Raw genomic sequence first — 19,020 nt, forward strand, 5'->3', positions numbered from 1 at the left:
ATTTTAACAAGCTCTTCAGGTGACCTGGGGTCCACACTGAAGTATGAAAAATACTGCAACAGCAGTATTTTGGGGAAGCTTATTTCTCCCTCTGCTTAACGGGATTGACTTTCCCTCCAGGACCTGATAAAACCCTCTAATAGCAAAACCAACAGGGCTGCATTTATAGGGTAACTGGCCTCTGCTTTTCCCTCCCCCTTTTTGAAAATTACAGAACATGCAGAAAATAACCCAGAGAAATGTTCCATGATTCTTCATGATCTATCCCTGCTTCTCAGGTCAGTTAACAAACAAACAAAAAGAAACAAGAAAGTCAGTCTCACTTTGCACCTCCGTGGAAGTCTTCCCTCAGTATCAACTCTACAGTGTTGGACTGTTTTCCTCCTACTGCCTTAAGCTGAGAGATTTGGAATAACTCACCAATGAAGTAAAAAAATTTCTAATTTGATTTTGCTGAGACGTGAAGTTTTGCTAAAATCCTGGGTAGACAGTCTAGTGAAACTTCAATTACTAGGGAAAGGTAAATTATTTAAAACAGTTCAGGATTAGGTTATGGGTCAGCTGAGTCTTAAAGGCAAAGATCATAAAAGAACACGTTCCTTTGTCCAAACTACACTCATAAAATGTGTATTAAGCATCCATAAATTCCACTGAGTGTCTTCATATCGCAGGGATGAATCTGTCTTTGTGTAGAGGGCTCCTTTCCATCTTTTTAATACCTGATGTTAATAGAGTCCTGAGTACTGTCTCCTCCCTAAGACTCAGGTGGCCTTCACGGCAGAGGTTCCCTCGCTTCTGCTCCTCAACTCTGCCATTCAACTCTGCTCAGTGTGGCCATCCTTACTAACTGTCCTCAACGCGCAGTCCTTGCTAACTGCTTTGGAAAATGATACGCCCTGAAGGAATGTGTTCCAAATGCTGTGACGTCTGTCCCTTCTGTTTTCAGCATTGTCTTATCCAACTGCAATCTGGATTCTCTTGGCTGGATTTATGGGGCTCCAGTGCGCACAAAGAAAAGGAAAGCTGGCTTTCCTAGGCTCAGAGCAGCTCACTGACGCAGAGGGAGGCTGCCTTTCATTGGAGAGGCTTTGGGTGTCTTTCACTCAAAAAGCAGAGAACGCTCAGTCTAATGTTTTCTTTTCATTTTATCTTTCATCAGAAAAAAATAATATGAACTTTGTTTTGTGTACAAAGAAGCTGAAGCCCGAGGGGCTATTGTCTGTCTGTGATAGGTCAGCCCGTTGGGACTGCAAGGCTAATCCACTCACTTCTACCCTACTTTTCTAGCAAGCCAGGATTCCTTCTTCAAATAACGATGATGACGATAGTGTTCACTGGCATGTGTGAGGTACATGTCTGCATCTGGGCGTGGTGGAATCCTGTGTATTTTGTGTGTGGATGCCTCATTTTCTGCAGTCCAATGCTACAGGTCTCATGCTTCCATCCATGGTTTACCCGGGAGAAAACTTAAGCCCTGAGAATTTGAATACCCTGCTGTTCTAAGTAGTATCGCTACTATTTGCACCTGGACTCTGGCTCCAGAGTCTTCAGTAGGGTATTATTCTGTGTGCCATTAAAAAAAGGATATAGGGGGCGGCGCCTGTGGCTCAGAGGGGTAGGGCGCCAGCCCCATATGCCGGAAGTGGCAGGTTCAAACCCAGCCCTGGCCAAATACTGCAAAAAAAAAAAAAAAAAAAAAGGATATAGGAATGCTCACCCACCTATGAGAAATAAAATGGAGAAACCAGGGTGCCCATCTTCAATCTGGCATATAATTAATGCACCCCAGTCCATTATATAGAAAATTAAAATAGCCACGATAACTATAAGTACCATGAGATTATGATTAAGATCCTTGAATATATTGGAGGAAAGTAAGACATAAATGTTAGACTTTGATATAGGTCAGGCTTCTTATAATTTCTGGGTAACCGTAAAAAAAAGTAGAAGAAAATTATATTACTTCCTATTGGAGAGGAAAGCATAGAAACTTAGAAAAAAATCAGTCTAAGAAGAGAAAGAAACACAGGTCCAGGAGAAAGCATATAAGATGAAAGTTTTAAATTCAGATTTATTGGCTATTACATTAAATGTATGTGAACTAAGTATTCCAGGAAAGAGAGAATGTCTAGATTTAAAAAAAAAAAAAAGACAATGATAAGCTCACTATAAAAGATAAATATTTAACATAAAAATGCAGAAAGCTTGAAAGTTAAAAAATTATAAAAAGATTTCTATAGATAATAACCACCCCCCCAGCTCTATTGTGTTCCAATAAAGTAGACTTTAAGTTTGAAAACATTGCTGAAGATAAACTCTAAAAAGGAACTCTATAAAGTTATAAAAGATTTAATTCCCCCCGACAGTCATAAAAAGTTTAAATTTATAAAGCAAAAAATGACAAAAATATAAGAAGAAAATACAGACATCTACAGTCATCCAAAGTATTTTAATACTCCTTCTTAGTGATTATTAGAATAAGTATACACAGCACCTAGGAAGAATATAGACTATTTAAACAACATAGTTAACAAACTGACTTAATGGACATGTATAAAAATATTACACCAAACAACAGCATATAAATTCTTTACAGCCAGGCAAGATAGCTCACACCTGTAATCCTAGCACTTTGGGAGGCTGGTAGATTGCTTGAGCTCAGGAGTTCGAGACCAGCCTGAGCAAGAACAAGACCCCGTCTCTCCCTAAAATAGAAAAAGTAGCTGGGCTTTGTAGCCGGTGCCTATAGTCTCAGCTACTTGGGAGGCTGAGGCAGGAAGGATTGCTGGAGCCCAAGATTTTGAAATTGCTGTGAGCTATCACACCACGGCCCTCTACCCAAGACAACAGAATGAGACTCTGCTTCAAAAAGATAAAAAACTCTTTTCATGCTAGAGGGAACATGTATAAAAATTAACTATATACTGAGGAATGAAATAAAACAGTATTATCACAAGAGCAACTAAATTAGGGTGTAAAAACAAAATGGACACAAATAACATTTGGTAAAATGCCACGTTTACTCATGATAAAAATTCTGCAAATAAGAAATCAAAGGGAAGACCTTTAATCTCATAATCTCAACACTGTTAAAGGGAAATCTCAATGTAGGCTGTACGTGCTGACTGTAGTTTTTGCTAACCGGGGAGGACAACTTGACAGATTCATGTGGAAACCAAGTGAAGTACAAGCAGCAGTGTTACATATAATTTGAGCGTTCACTATGTTATATTTTACGATTCTTAAACAGGTCGTTTTCAAACAGTGCACCTAGTAAAGAGAAACTTTTGACACTATGACAATTTTTTTTCCACGTTCAGAAAATGAAAACCGTTCCCCCAGAATAAGGGCGGTGTAGGATTGTGTGATCCAACCCAAGTTTGGAATTAAAATCACAGTGATTACTGGGTTCCAAGCTCAGCTTTGCTACTTGTTGGCCACGTGACTTTGAAGAAGTTATGTTAATGCCCTTAGTTCCCTTTTCTGTCAAATGGGGGATAATGCCAACTGCTTTCTAGACTATTATAAGGAGTAACTCAATGCATGAATTCGGAATAGTGCTTGATACATAGTGGGCACTCAGTGTCAGCTATGAAAACTTGCTAAGGAAGAATCAAAACCTCAGAACTCAAGGACAAATTATAGATGGGGATTAAGAGAAAATGTTTCCTCACTCTCTATTGATTTGCCATCTTGCTGTAGAGCCAATTGCATTGCCTGTGACCTAATCCCAGCCAGGAAACATCACAGTTTTTAGGGAGCTCCCAAGTCTGCTAAGGTAAGACTGAGGTGTATTTGATGTTCAGCTGTGCGTGCTGCGTGTCTCCCTGGATGAGGCCTCCTGGCGGCTTTCAGTGCAGAGACGTGACTGCAGAGCTGGGAGTGATGCTAAGGGCCATGCTGTTCCTACATCTGCCTGCCTGTCACCACTGTGGGAGCCTGTGTCTGAGACCTGTTGTCAGCTGTGAAATGCGTGGAGAAAGAGGACCCGCCCCCACCATATGATGATAGGAAAAAGATCTCTACCATGCTCATTAATGCCAATTCGCAAGGACCACTCTGAAATAATCCTTGGTGACAATTTAGGGGCACACAGGGTATAGCCTTCAGATCTGGAGTCTATTTGCTGGTCCACAGAGAAAAAAAAGCTACCCTGTTTTCCCGAAAATAAGACATCCTCCGAAAATAAGACCTACTTACAGGAAAGATAAGATGTCCCCTGAAAATAAGACCAAGCGCATCTTTGGGAGCACACCTTAAAATAAGACACTGTCTTATTTTCGGGGAAACGGGGTAGCTAAAGAGATTTCTCTATGTCTGAGAATTGTTGTAATGCCTGTACATAATCAGGCGGTGAAAATCCCGATTTAAAACTGACTGGGAGGCTTGGCGCCCAAAGCACAGTGGTTTGGCCACATTCATCAAGGCTGGCAGGTTTGAACCTGGCCGGGCCAGCTAAACAACAATGACAACTACAACAAAAAAATAGCCAGGTGTTGTGGCAGTGCCCATAGTCCCAGCTACTTGGGAGGCTGAGGCAAGAGAATCACTTAAGCCCAAGAGTTAGAGGTTTCTGTGAGCTGTGATGCCATGGCACTCTACCCAGGGCGACATAATGAGACTATAAAAAAAATAATAATGATAAAATAAAATAAATAAAACTAACTGAAGCATTTAATATCTACACTGTTAATACCTAACATCATTTACTATGTGACAGATACTTTGCTTCATGCTTTACTTGTATTATTTCATGTTTACAACAGCCCTGTGACGTAGAAACTCACACGAGCATACCAATTTCAGTCATACAGCACAGAGAGATAATATTTCATGCACAGAGAGATAATATTTCAGTCATACAGCACAGAGAGATAATATTTCAGTCATACAGCACAGAGAGATAATATTGACTAGTTAGTGCTAAAGATGAAATTAAACCCAGACCCCAGATTCATGCACTTCACCAACATACTACATGATCTCCTAAGTTATTTAGCCCTTGACTTCTTCTTTTCCCACTTAATGAATGGTCAAGCAATATGTCAGCCCAAAGCACTGTTCAGACTGTTTACCTTTTGTTATTGCAAGCTATTGTTGCTTGACAAACTGGCTCAAAACTTTGTGGCATGCTACAACAATGATTTTAACATGTCCATGGGTCCTTTGGGCCACAAATTTGGACATGGCACCATCAGATGGCTTGCCCCACCCTGCTCCACGACATTTGGGGTCCCAGTTGGGAAAACTAGGAAGACTGGGAATGACTCAAAAGACTGGGGCTGGAATCATCTGGAGACCTCTTCACACTCATGCAGGGCCAGACTTCTTAGCTGCTCTAGGCTTCCTGTGATCCAGTCTCAGAAGTCACATAACATCAGTTCTCCTGAACTCTTTTGGTTAAAGTATTCGTAAGCCAAGTTCAAGGGAAAGGAGAGTAGACCCCGACCTCCTTTTTTTGTGTGTGTGGTTTTTTTTTGTAGAGACAGGGTCTCACTTTATGGCCCTTGGTAGGGTGCCGTGGCCTCACACAGCTCACAGCAACGTCCAACTCCTGGGCTTAAGCGATTCTCTTGCCTCAGCCTCCCGAGTAGCTGGGACTACAGGCGCCCGCCACAATGCCCGGCTATTTTTTGGTTGCAGTTTGGCCAGGGCCGGGTTTGAACCCATCACCCTCGGTATATGGGGCCGGCGCCTTACCGACTGAGCCACAGGCGCTGCCCGACCCCGACCTCTTAATGGAAGAGCTTTAGCAGCATAGAGTCTCTAAAATTTATTGTCTGTCTTCCTACCTTCTGGTTTGGAAAATGTTTTTGAAAGAGCATTTTCTGCTTCATATTAGTGAACCATGCTTTCCTCAGTCAGGATGGAGGAGGTAAATTCCATGGTAATCAGTAATGCAAAAAATCCCAGTGGCCTAGACCCACTGATAATCAGGTTTATTTCTTGCTCACATTATATATTCATCATGCCTTGGGTAGGTATGTTCTTCAAAGTTGTATTTACTTCAGGGTTTATGTATGTGGAACAGACATCTGGAATGTTTCTGGTCATTGTACAGAGAGAGAGAAAAAGTGCTTTGGCTAAAAACTAACTATCTTCTCCACTCTTAACCTACTGCACAGAAATAGTCACAAGGGCTCACCTGACCATGAGAAGGCCTGGAAGCTTAGTCCTCCCATGTCAGGGAAGAGAGGACAACTAGATACTGGCATGTGGCATTAATAACTAACAATGATCAAATAAGGTTGTGCATAGAAGGGGCTTAAGTTTATTGTTTTAAATAGTCGTTCCAAGCCTAGGCCTGAGAGGGCTTTGGAACCAAATCATTGTAACTCATCTTTTAGAAGTGTGTAAATGTGTGTAAGTGTGTGAAAAAAAAAGTGTGACGTGAGAGGATCTTAGATGTGCTTTGAAAAATTTTAAAGATCGTTAATTAAATTATTTTCAAAAGAAATTCCAAGCACAGTAAGTACATTCTTTGTTTTGCTCTTTTTTTCCCCTAGATTAACATAATTTAAGTGTGCCGTGGAAGTTTTAACTAAGTTCAAGTGTGTCATAAGATAAAAAAAAGCCAGAAAAACACTGGCTTAATGAACTAGTGTGTGAACGTGCTCAGATTCTATCCTACAAACCAAACTCAAAAGTCCAGCGGACAGCACAGTTTGAGGACATCCAAGGGAGGCTAACGGACGTCCCAGTTATTGTTTCACGACACTCAAGTGTGCCTTGAGGAAAAAGCTACGACTAGACAGAGTCTCTGGTAGCTACTTAGCTATGACTACTAGGAGTCACTGGTCATCAGGGATGCCTAGTGGTCCTGGCATAGCTTCTGATGGATAGGGCTGTGCGGCCATAAAACCCAGGGGCTCTTCCAGAGTGAGGAGGGGTAAGATTTGACCTAAGGATACTTAGACACTCACTCAGAGCTTCCTGGTTCATATCCCTCTGTGAAGCCCCCCCAGGAGTGTCCTTGTACATGTTCACCCCCATACCAGCAACACGCCGCCCACTACAGCCAGCTTCCCAGATGAGGCAGGGTGACTGTGGAGCATGTACCCCCGCAGAAAACCCTGGGGGTCGGAAACTTATACGGCAGCCTGATAGAGCTCAACATAGCAGCAGGGCCTACGACGATAAAAAAATCGTTGATTTGAACTGAAGTGCTCTGGAAAGGCATTCAACTTGACATTTAAAAATACATATAAACAGTAGAACCTCCATAGTTGACCAGCTCCCTACACTGACCACCTCCTTAAGTTGACCTAATTTTCATAGATTGGACATGCACCCCATGTATATATCACTACAGCAGACCTAGTTCCTTACATTGACCACCCCATAGGTTGAGGTTCTACCGTATTAATTATGTGCCAACCAAAATAAAAAGATCATAAAGTGGATCCAGAGGCCTTTGGACCACCAGTTTGCATGCCCTGTGTGAACCTTGTGGGTTACATTGAAGACGTTCAAGTGTTAGCTGAATTCAATCTCTCATTTCTGTGATAATAGCAAATGCTTATATACCCACTCATGGTGAGGCGTGGTTCTATTTCCTATCCATTAGCTTATTTAATCTTCACATCTGCTCTATGATGTAAGTCTCCCTAGTTCATGCAAGGAAAATTAATACTTAGAGAGGTTAGGTAGCTTACTTAAGGTCGCACAATTCAAAAAGGGCAGAGGCAGGATTTGATCCAATACAGTTTAGTTTTAGAGTCTGTGGCTGTAACCGCTGCCCTGCACTGCCTGCCTGTTCTAGGGCGAGAAGCACAACACTTTATGAGAGGGACCCCCAGACTTGAGTTTGCAACAGAATCGGTTTGGGAGCTTGTCTGCTATACGTTCCCTGCTTGGTCTATAGATGCAGTGAAGCAGCCTCCCCATGACTGGAGCCCACCACCAGTATCCCCAGGTGGTTCTTATCTGGCCTCAGGTAGCAACCTGCTAACCAGTCTTTGGGAGACTTCTGTTGATCCCTTTAATTCATCCCTAAGAAGCCAGGCTCCATAAACAGAAAGCCAAGCTGAATCATATCATTGTTCTTACCAAAGGAACCCAGTTTAAAAAAAAAAAGACAGTGAGGACTGATCACCTTGATTTTGGCATCTAAAATCTTTTGGGAAACAAAAAGGGAGAAAAAAAGAGGCAAATGGAGAGAAAATACTTTGAATAACGCACACTGGAGGGGCAATGGTGCTTTTGTATTTTTTTTTTTTTTTTTTTTGTGGTTTTTGGCTGGGGCTGGGTTTGAACCTGCCATCTCCAGCATATGGGACTGGCACCCTACTCACTGAGCCACAAGCACCGCCCGGTGCTTTTGTATTTTTAACCTCTGGTTTTAATCTTGCAGTTATATTTCTGTAAGCAATTTTGAAAGGATGGGAGGGAGATATTGCTTTCCCTTTAAAATAGCAAGTGTATTGCTACTCGGGAGGCTGAGGCAGGAGAATTGCCTAAGCCCAAGAGTTGGAGGTTGCTGTGAGCTGTGTGAGGCCACGGCACTCTACCAAGGGCAATAAAGTGAAACTCTGTCTCTACAAAAAAAAAAAAAAATAGCAAGTGTATTCCACGTGAAAGAAAGTTTTGAAGTCTAGTATGGTTATATCCAAGGAAGATAAATGTAAAGACATGAAAGGGACATTTGGGGGGATGGGAATCAGAACCGATTAGGAATTCCCCAACCTTTTGCAACAGTTTTTGTGGTAGAAGGTGGGGAGAGGGAGGGAGAGAGAGAGAGAAGAGAGGTAAACGGAAGCCATGACTAGAGAAGCAGTTCTGTGCAGTTTAAACTGTCCCCCTGGTTTGCAGGGTGTGACAGGACAGTGACAGGGCTTGGAGAGTCCTCCTGGTGCCTGTCTGCTGCACTGTGGGCACCGGCCAGCAGGCCTGCTCTCTCCCCTCTGTCTCCACATGGTGTGGATCCAATTGGGGCTCACAGTTGAATAAGTAGAAAGATTGACTTCATGACTCTTCTATTTCATTTTGGATTTGCAATCTAAATGCCATTCTTCACCTCCTAAAATCCCAACTCCTGTTACAAAGGTGGAGGAGGGAAAGGAGGCTGACGGGCCAGTCTGGTTTCTGTTGGGAAGGTCACTGTGTTCCCACATGCTAGCTCAGTTTTGCTAGCTTGGTTTTGAACCTCTTAGGGATTATTTCCTCTATCTTGGAATAGCTTTCTTCCTTCTCAGAAGAAAGCTTTTGGGCAGGCCTATTTTTCTAATATTGACAAGGCAGATGGATTCTCTCAGTGTTGGGCTCTAAATTCAGATACACCTATAGTCATTTTTCTTTTTTTTTTTTTTTATTATTGTTGGGGATTCATTGAGGGTACAATAAGCCAGGTTACACTGATTGCAATTGTTAGGTAAAGTCCCTCTTGCAATCATGTCTTGCCCCCATAAAGTGTGACACACACCAAGGCCCCACCCCCCTCCCTCCTTCCCTCTTTCTGTTTCCCCCCCATAACCATAATTGTCATTAATTGTCCTCATATCAAAATTGAGTACATAGGATTCATGCTTCTCCATTCTTGTGATGCTTTACTAAGAATAATGTCTTCCACGTCCATCCAGGTTAATACGAAGGATGTAAAGTCTCCATTTTTTTTAATGGCTGAATAGTATTCCATGGTATACATATACCACGGCTTGTTAATCCATTCCTGGGTTGGTGGGCATTTAGGCTGTTTCCACATTTTGGCGATTGTAAATTGAGCTGCAATAAACAGTCTAGTACAAGTGTCCTTATGATAAAAGGATTTCTTTCCTTCTGGGTAGATGCCCAGTAATGGGATTGAAGGATCAAATGGGAGGTCTAGCTTGAGTGCTTTGAGGTTTCTCCATACTTCCTTCCAGAAAGGTTGTACTAGTTTGCAGTCCCACCAGCAGTGTAAAAGTGTTCCCTTCTCTCCACATCCACGCCAGCATCTGCAGTTTTGAGATTTTGTGATGTGGGCCATTCTCACTGGGGTTAGATGATATCTCAGGGTTGTTTTGATTTGCATTTCTCTAATATATAGAGATGATGAACATTTTTTCATGTGTTTGTTAGCCATTCGTCTGTCGTCTTTAGAGAAAGTTCTATTCATGTCTCTTGCCCATTGATATATGGGATTGTTGGCTTTTTTCATGTGGATTAATTTGAGTTCTCTATAGATCCTAGTTATCAAGCTTTTGTCTGATTGAAAATATGCAAATATCCTTTGCCATTGTGTAGGTTGTCTCTTTGCTTTGGTTATTGTCTCCTTAGCTGTACAGAAGCTTTTCAGTTTAATGAAGTCCCATTTGTTTATTTTTGTTGTTGTTGCAATTGCCATGGCAGTCTTCTTCATGAAGTCTTTCCCCAGGCCAATGTCTTCCAGTGTTTTTCCTATGCTTTCTTGGAGGATTTTTATTGTTTCATGCCTTAAATTTAAGTCCTTGATCCATCTTGAATCAATTTTTGTGAGTGGGGAAAGGTGTGGGACCAGTTTCAGTCTTTTACATGTAGACATCCAGTTTTCCCAACACCATTTATTGAATAGGGAGTCTTTCCCCCAAGGTATGTTCTTGTTTGGTTTATCAAAGATTAGGTGGTCGTAAAATGTTAGTTTCATTTCTTGGTTTTCAATTCGATTCCAAGTGTCTATGTCTCTGTTTTTGTGCCAGTACCATGCTGTCTTGAGCACTATGGCTTTGTAGTACAGACTAAAATCTGGTATGCTGATGCCCCCAGCTTTATTTTTGTTACAGAGAACTGCCTTAGCTATACGGGATTTTTTCTGGTTCCATACAAAACGCAGAATCATTTTTTCCAAATCTTGAAAGTACGATGTTGGTATTTTGATAGGAATGGCATTGAATAGGTAGATTGCTTTGGGAAGTATAGACATTTTAACAATGTTGATTCTTCCCATCCATGAGCATGGTATGTTCCTCCATTTGTTAATATCCTCTGCTATTTCCTTTCTGAGGAGTTCATAGTTTTCTTTATAGAGGTCCTTCACCTCCTTCGTTAGGTATATTCCTACGTATTTCATTTTCTTTGAGACTATGGTGAAGGGAGTTGTGTCCTTAATTAGCTTCTCATCTTGACTGTTATTGGTATACACAAAGGCTACTGACTTGTGGACATTGATTTTATATCCTGAAACATTACTGTATTTTTTGATGACTTCTAGGAGTCTTGTGGTTGAGTCTTTGGGGTTCTCTAAGTATAAGATCATGTTGTCAGCAAAGAGGGAGAGTTTGACCTCCTTTGCTCCCATTTGGATTCCCTTTATTTCCTTGTCTTGCCTAATTGTATTGGCTAGAACTTCCAACACTGCGTTGAATAGTAAAGGTGACAGAGGACAACCTTGTCTGGGTCCAGTTCTAAGAGGAAAAGCTTTGAGTTTTACTCCATTCAGTAAAATATTGGCTGTGGGTTTGTCATAGATAGCTTCAATCAGTTTTAGAAATGTGCCACCTATGCCTATACTCTTCAGTGTTCTAATTAGAAAAGGATGCTGGATTTTATCAAATGCTTTTTCTGCATCTATTGAGAGGATCATGTGATCTTTATTTTTGCCTCTGTTAATATGGTGGATAACGTTTATGGACTTGTGTATGTTAAACCAGCCTTGCATCCCTGGGATGAAGCCTAGTTGATCATGATGAATGACTTTTTTGATGATAAGCTGTAATCTATTGGCTAAGATTTTGTTGAGAATTTTTGTGTCTATCCTATAGTCATTTTTCATGTTGTCTATTTTGTTTATTGTAGGTCCATGTGGGATCAAGAGAGAGAGATAGATCTAGGACATGAAAAGGGATTACAGTTAGGACTAGTTGTATGTACTGTAAGGAAGATCAATTTGTCCACAGTGTGAAGCATTTCACTTCATTTTTATTAGCAAAAATGTATTTGATTTTGTTTTCAGTAATCCTTCTCTTCTATAACTTCCCAAATCCAAATGGATTTAAAATAGCCCGTCATCTTTGTTCCCTAGCATGTGGGCTACTGTAAACTAGCAGCATCTAGCCTGTAGGACACTTTTGTGTAAATTAGGAAAAGCCACCCGCAGCAGGAAAGCAAGGGGCACAGGATGCTGGTGGACATCTTTGTGAGAATGAAGGCACCTTTCTCTGGGAAGAGGCAGCCCCTTCTGGGACTTCTGCTTGGCAAGAGCATCTTCGGATGGATACCCACACCCACTCACCTGTTGGGCAGCGGCCTTATAAAGTGATCTGGCCAGATCCTTGTACTTGGCTCTCTCTGTTACATTGCGTGAGTGTTCAGGATTTGAAGGGCAGTGTAGTCAGAAACTGTCTCCAACACTGAGATATATTAGAAGTGAAGCCAAAGGATGACTCCGATTTATAATTATAACAGGTATGAATTACTTGATGACTTTTGGGATGTCAGAAATGCACATTTCTATCTTATATGAATCCAGCAATCTCTAGCTCAGCCACCCCCATCTGAATTGGTAGGAGGCTTAGTAGTGGCCATTTGGGGCTTTCTGTCCTCTTGCAGATCATTTAAGACAGTCCAGATGTGCTGGAGGCAATGGGAAGGCTCATGCTATCCTGTGGCAGAGTGGGGGTCTCTGTGGTTGCTATTGCCATGATGTTTCTTACTGCTCAGCAATGCCACCACTGAGCATGACCCCCACCACCTGTCTGCTGTGTTATCCTGGACATGCACACAGGGTCTTTTCCGCAGTGGTCCTCACCACTTCCCACAGGCCATCTTTGGCAGTACTGCATCCAAGGAGTCTCAGGTTCCTGGAACTCACTATCCTTTCCCTTTTACTATATCCTTGGATTAGACAGCTTTCTTCTCCTTCAGCTCTGGATTCATGAAGCCATCATTCCAGCCCTGTCTCCACATTAGCACTCTGTTGCTCAACCAGAACCACCCACATGTCTGTTAAGCCTAACCAGGTTACTAAGTGAATAAAGATAGCTTGAGAGGGAGGTGAGTGGTGGAATGGATGGATGGCTTCACCCCTTCCTGATGAATCTTCTGGATGAAGGGGGTGCAAAGTGCAAGGTGGTTCCTCATAGATCACCCAAATGCCGTAAACACTCCATAATTCACCCTGTGACATAATATTCTAAACCCACCCTTTGTTATTTTGAGCATTTCCTATGGGGCACATGTTGTAAGGGAAACAAAAACTTTCAAGTTTAGAGTTTAATTGGAGTGTGGTGGAGAAGAAGAAAATCTCCCCCATAAGTTCCTGAAATTCAAGGGAAAAAAAAAAAAAAAAACCACAGTCATTAACAGAGAAACAAGTAGGGACTCAAGTGAATGGAAAGATCCCACTTGGGTGGCAAGGGGTATCAGATTTCACAATGGAGGCCTTGGCAGAGGATGAGATTGTAAAATCACTCAAAGCAGAAAGAATAATGTTTATAGAAATGCAGGAGGGAGCAAGTGTGGGCCTGCCACAGCTTAAGGGGTACATAGGAGCAGGAGAGAGAGGCAGGAGATTAGGGAGGAGGAATGGAAAGGAAAGGTGTATTCGTTTCTTGTAGCTGTAACAAAGTACTACAACCTGGGTGGCTTAAAACAGCAGGAATGTACATTTCGGAGTTCAAGAGGCTAGAAGTCTGAAATCAAGATGTTGGCAGGGCTACACTCCCTTTGGACCCTAGGAGACGGTCTTCCTTGCCCCTTCCAGCTCCTTTCTGGTGGCTGCAGCCATTCCTTGGCTTGTGGCCACATCACTCCCACCTCTACTTCTGCCTTCACAAGACCTTCTTCTCTTTCGCTCTCTGTATATGATCTGCCTCTGACTTTCCCTTATATATAATTATGATTGCATTTAGGGACCATCAGGATAATCCAGGATAATTTCATTACTGCAAGATCTTTAATCACATCTGTAGCTCCCCACTTGTTCCCCAAATAAGAGAATATTTGCAAGTTCTGAGGATTAGGACCTGATATCTCTTGGGAGACCATTCTTTTGCCTACCACAAAGGGTAAAAACCAAATGTCAAGAACCTGACAGTCAGGCTCAAAGTGGCTGACTATAACCTTGGAGAAGCCACCCAAGACTTTTACCTCAAGAGATCCCGTGAACAAGTCTCTTTCAAGTTGAGGCTGAGGACACACAACAGAGACCTGATGCGGCCTTATCTATGTTAAATAGTGGGGATGAGAAGGAGAGAATGGGTGGAGAACCAGTGAGACAATGTGATTTGAGGGTTTGACAACTGCATGGACATGTGCAGAAGGGATGAAAGACCCATCAAAGAATACTTCCAGCCCAGCTGATGGTGACCTTGGTGGGATCTGCTCATAGCAAGAAGGGTAAGGTGGCACCAGGAACTGGCATGGTGAGGAAGTTAATTTTGGATTGCAAGAAGCTTAGTCTTATAAGGAAAAAGGGCTTTTTCTTATTAGTAGTAGAAAGCCAGGCAATGATGGTTCCTTGAAATGACCTAAGAAAAACATACTTTGGGTGTTTATCTTATGAATGTGATTTAATTTTACTATAATTTGTTTTAAATTTTTAATTTACTTTAATACACAAAGAGACCACAGCTCAAGAAACCTGAGAGTAGAGTCTGTTGTAGAGACTCTCAGAGACTAGACCTGGAACAGCAAAGTCTCAACTCAGGCTCTCCTAGCAGAAGTTCATGAACCTTTACTTTAGGGACTGTTGGGATTCATGCCATTCTTTTCTTTCTACTAACTCTTCTATTATTTCCTTCCGCTCTCTTTAATTCTTCTCCTGGTTTCATTATGCTTTCTTATAGTTTTTTCCTCACCTTTCTAAGAGTCTCTACTTTCTCATAACCCTGGATTAACAAGTCTTATATGCCTTCTTAGTTAGTTAATTATAACCTCATGGTTTAGTTCCCATTGCTAACTGCCTGTTTTTGTTTTTGTTTTTGTTTTTGTTTTATTTAACAGGTTCAGCTCCCTGAGAGAAAGAACCCAATCAGGGAGGTGAAGTTTTTGCCTCAGGCAGTAGTGTAGAAGTCTCTAGCCAGGGTGTTGATTGGCTGCCTATAGGGAAGAGGGTCACTGCTGGTCCAATCAGCAGCAGCCTGGGGTGGGATCATGTGACACAAAGGAGGAAGCCACTTAGCCTTTGGCTGGAGCAAAACACTTGACAGGCCCAGTAATCAGCACCCCTTAGAGCACTGCTCCTTCAAGTGCTCCTTCCTGGGAACTTGTTATAAATGCCAATTCTTGGGCCCCATCCCAGACTCCTGAATCAGAAATACAGGAGGTGGAGCCCAAGCCTCTGCGTTTTAACCACCCTCTGGAGATTCTGGTGCATATTCCAATTGGAGAACCACTGCCTTAGACTAAGTAAATAGTACATTGACTAAAAACAAATGTCTGAATGAAATAATGAGAGAGAGTTGGGAATTCCAGGTTCAGTGGGTTTTAAACACAGTGGGAATGTGGATGTTAGTTGATCCTAGGGAGGAGGGGGGGGGACATTTGTTATAAATCCCTGTTTTATGGATGCAGAGTTTTCTTTTGTTGGATGATCTGCATTCTCTGGGTTGTATTGCCTGCCCCAAAAGGTGAGCTAAGTACTGTCACCACTACCTGCTCCCTGTCCAGACCCCACTCCTTCCCTGCCCCTAAGAATGCACTTCCTCATAGAGACTAGCCTAGTGCTGGATTCCCTCCTCAAACTTTGACACATCTTGCTTCATAAATGATTATATTTCCGGTTAGGGTTTGTTTTCCTCCAAAAAGTTAGTTAACTATTTACTCAGAGTCCTGTGATTTTCAGATTTTTTTTTTTGAGACAGAGTCTTACCACATCGCCAGTAGAGTGCTGTGGCGTCACAGGTCACAGCAACCTAAAACTCTTGGGCTTAAGCAATTCTCTTGCCTCAGCCTCCCAAGTAGCTGAGACTACAGGCACCTACCACACCACCTGGCTATTTTTTGGTTGTAGTTGTCATTGTTGTTTGGCAGGTCCAGGCTGGGTTTGAACCTGCCAGCTCCGGTGTATGTGGCAATGCCCTAGCCGCTGAGCTACAGGCGCCGAGCCAAGATTTTTTACATCTCTCCTATTTATTACCAGTCAGGGGAGGAAGTTCAGTTAGTTAGGTTTTTTTGTGTTTGTTTTTATGAACATGCATTACAGTAACATAAAGCAAGAGAGAAGATGGGAAAGAGGAAAAGGAGAAACCCTCTTTCACCGCAGTCAGTGTAACCTGGCTCTTTGTACCCTTGATGAATCCCAAACAATTAAAAAAAAAAAAATAGAAACCCTCTTTGTCTTTTCTAGGAATATTAGCATGTTAAAACCGCATATAGGACTAGGATTAGGGTAAAGTGAGCTGGGCACAAAATGCTCAGTAATGAAGGAATATACTGCAATGTAGTATTTTTAAAAAATCAAAGTCATGCAAAAAATCTATGATAAAGTATGAAGATTTGAACTAATGGCAGGACTCAGTTCCTCTGTAGCCTCTTCACCTTGGTGGACAGAAACCATCCACCCAACCTTGCCAGGAGGAGGACGACGTTGGAGCAACCCGGTGAATGGACACATTACCCACTGGGTTTGGAGGAAGATAAGCATTCACGGTTTCCTCCTCTTGACTGGTGCAAAACTATACCAGCACTCTAAAAAATCCACTCTATACCAGCACTGGAATTAGAAACAAGATGCTATATTCTTAACATAAATGATGAAAGTCTCTATTATTTCTTTATTCATAAAGAGTCATTGGTGCTTCTAGTATAGTCCCATAACCCACATATCCGGGAACGCCTCTTCTCCCCATGTCCACCTGCTTTTGGTTGGTGAGAATGCTAGTCCGTCCTATCTCCCCCCTCGCCTGATGCGGCCTTATCTTGTCTAGTTAGGCGACTATCCCACAATTTCTCCCCTATCCCCTCAGCTCGTTTTGTCTTCTGTATTTGTCCCTTTCACTCACAGGTCTTCTGTTTAGAGTTATATGACGGAAAGACCAGGAGAGGAGGCAAGCCTGTGTTCTTATCCTACCTCAGCCACTCAGCAGACTACGCAGCCCTGGGTCAATCATGGGCTTCCATGTCCTTGGCTGTGTATGAAGGGATCAAATTAGAGCATCCTACTTTCTTCTCTGCTTTTCAAACTCTGTTCTTCCAGTTCACATTCAAAGAAAGTATGACATTAGAAATCCAGCCCTGCTGACCCTCCTATTGCCAGGATGCCCTTTGCGAATGTCCAGGGAAGTCTCTGTGTGTCTCATCATCTTCTCATCAAAGTGATACATTGTTCTCTTATTCTACTAATACTTACAGAACATCTCCTAAGCAGGAAGCACTTTTATCAACCCTGAATAGGACCAAGTTCCTCCATGGTGAGGCCATTCATCCCAGCAAATACATATAGGCCTGAGCCACATAACGGTGTCAGCAGCAGGACCACACATCTGATGGCAGTCCTGTAAGATTGCAATGGAGCATATCTATAAACCTGATATACAACACCTGACATTGGCATTGTAAGTCAAATATTGCTCAGTAATAATGCTGGGATTTTTGGTTTTCCATATGAAGAAATACATATTAGTAAAAATATACTGGCTGGCTGCTGGAGCTCACATCCATAATCCCTGCACTTTGAGAGGCCAATGTCAGATGCTCACTTGAGGCCAGGAGTTTGAGACCAGCTTGGACAATAAAGAGAGACCTTGTCTTTACAACAAATAAGAAAAATTAGCCAAATGTGGTGTCACATGGCCTATAGTCCTAGCTACCTGGGAAGCTGATGTGAGAGGATCACTTGAGTCCAGGAGTTCACAGCTACAGTGAGCTATGATCATAGCCACTGTATTCTAGCCTGGGTAAGACCCTGCCCCACTCCCTCCCCCCAGATACACGTATGTCATCTAGGTTTCTGTAAGTACACTCTACGATGTTCATGCAAATTGCCTAATGACACATTTCTCAGAAAGTGTCCTCTTCATTAAGCGATACATGACTGTGTTCATACATTCAAGGAAGAAAAAGCACATTATTATCCATAAAAACAGGAGCTTAACTGACACACTATAAACATGAATTCAATAAAAACATGCAGTGACATTACCTTCTAGCTAAGTAACTTTTGAATGAGATATAAGCTGTCTTGGCTAAGTGTATAAAATTGGCAGCAAGCAAAAGGTCTCCATCATGAAATCAGCAGGACTGATGAAGAATGGGAAATAGCCTGACTTTCTCACTGTTCCCTAATAATACCACGTCCATCTATAATCGCAGTGACGGGTGTGTGCTCCACACTTTGGGAAACAATGCTCCGTCCTATGAGTCACTAAACAAGAAGTGATTCTTCTTCTTCTTTGTGGCCATCACCTTTCCAAGAATCGATTCCTTAGGCCTCTAAAGGACCCCCCCCTCCCCCAGTGACAACTGAGGTGCCTCAGGGGCCACAGTGTTGTGTGATGGGGAGAAATGATCTGTTATTTCTGCAGCATCAGTCGATGGATTACCTGTCATCTCTGAAACATCAGGATTGGAGTTCTTTTTTTCTCTTTCATTGATACATTATAATTTACATATTTATGGGATACATGTGCTGGTTACATGCATAAAATGTGAAATGATCAAGTCAAGGTATCCATCCTTTGAGTGTTTATTGTTTTTATCTGTTGGTATTATTTCAGTCCTCCCTTCTAGTTAACTTTCAAATATACATAATATTATTGCGGAATTATAATAATATTATTATTATCCCCCTAGTCTGCTGTCAAGCATAAGAACTATTTCTTGTATCTAGTTGTATGTTGATATGTTCTTTAGACCCCTGGTCTTAAGACAGAGAGTGAGCTTTTATCCTCAAGTCCCATGTATGTGGTGGCGGGGTGCAACTGGGGACAAGTAGAGCAGAGGAAGGCTGGGGGGTTTCTGAGCTTCCTATTATCACACTGCTCTTTCCATGAAATGTTTCAATGTTCTGGTAGTTGGGCTGTGCACTTTCCTGCGTGAGATAAATTTCTTTTGGAGCTGGTTAAGACTTTGGAGATCATCTTCTTCCCCTACTCCCCTGCACTGCCCGTTCCAATCTACTTTGACGAG

The 19,020-nt window shown here is 42.1% G+C and overlaps 1 protein-coding gene across 1 annotated transcript in view; it reads left to right on the forward strand.

Moving 5' to 3' along the window:
* PGM5 (phosphoglucomutase 5) overlaps nucleotides 1-19,020 on the forward strand; it is a 187,442-nt gene that overhangs the window by 166,441 nt on the left and 1,981 nt on the right. The window lies entirely within an intron of this gene.

Source organism: Nycticebus coucang, chromosome 2, assembly GCF_027406575.1.
Source record: "Nycticebus coucang isolate mNycCou1 chromosome 2, mNycCou1.pri, whole genome shotgun sequence".
Lineage (NCBI taxonomy): Eukaryota > Metazoa > Chordata > Mammalia > Primates > Lorisidae > Nycticebus > Nycticebus coucang.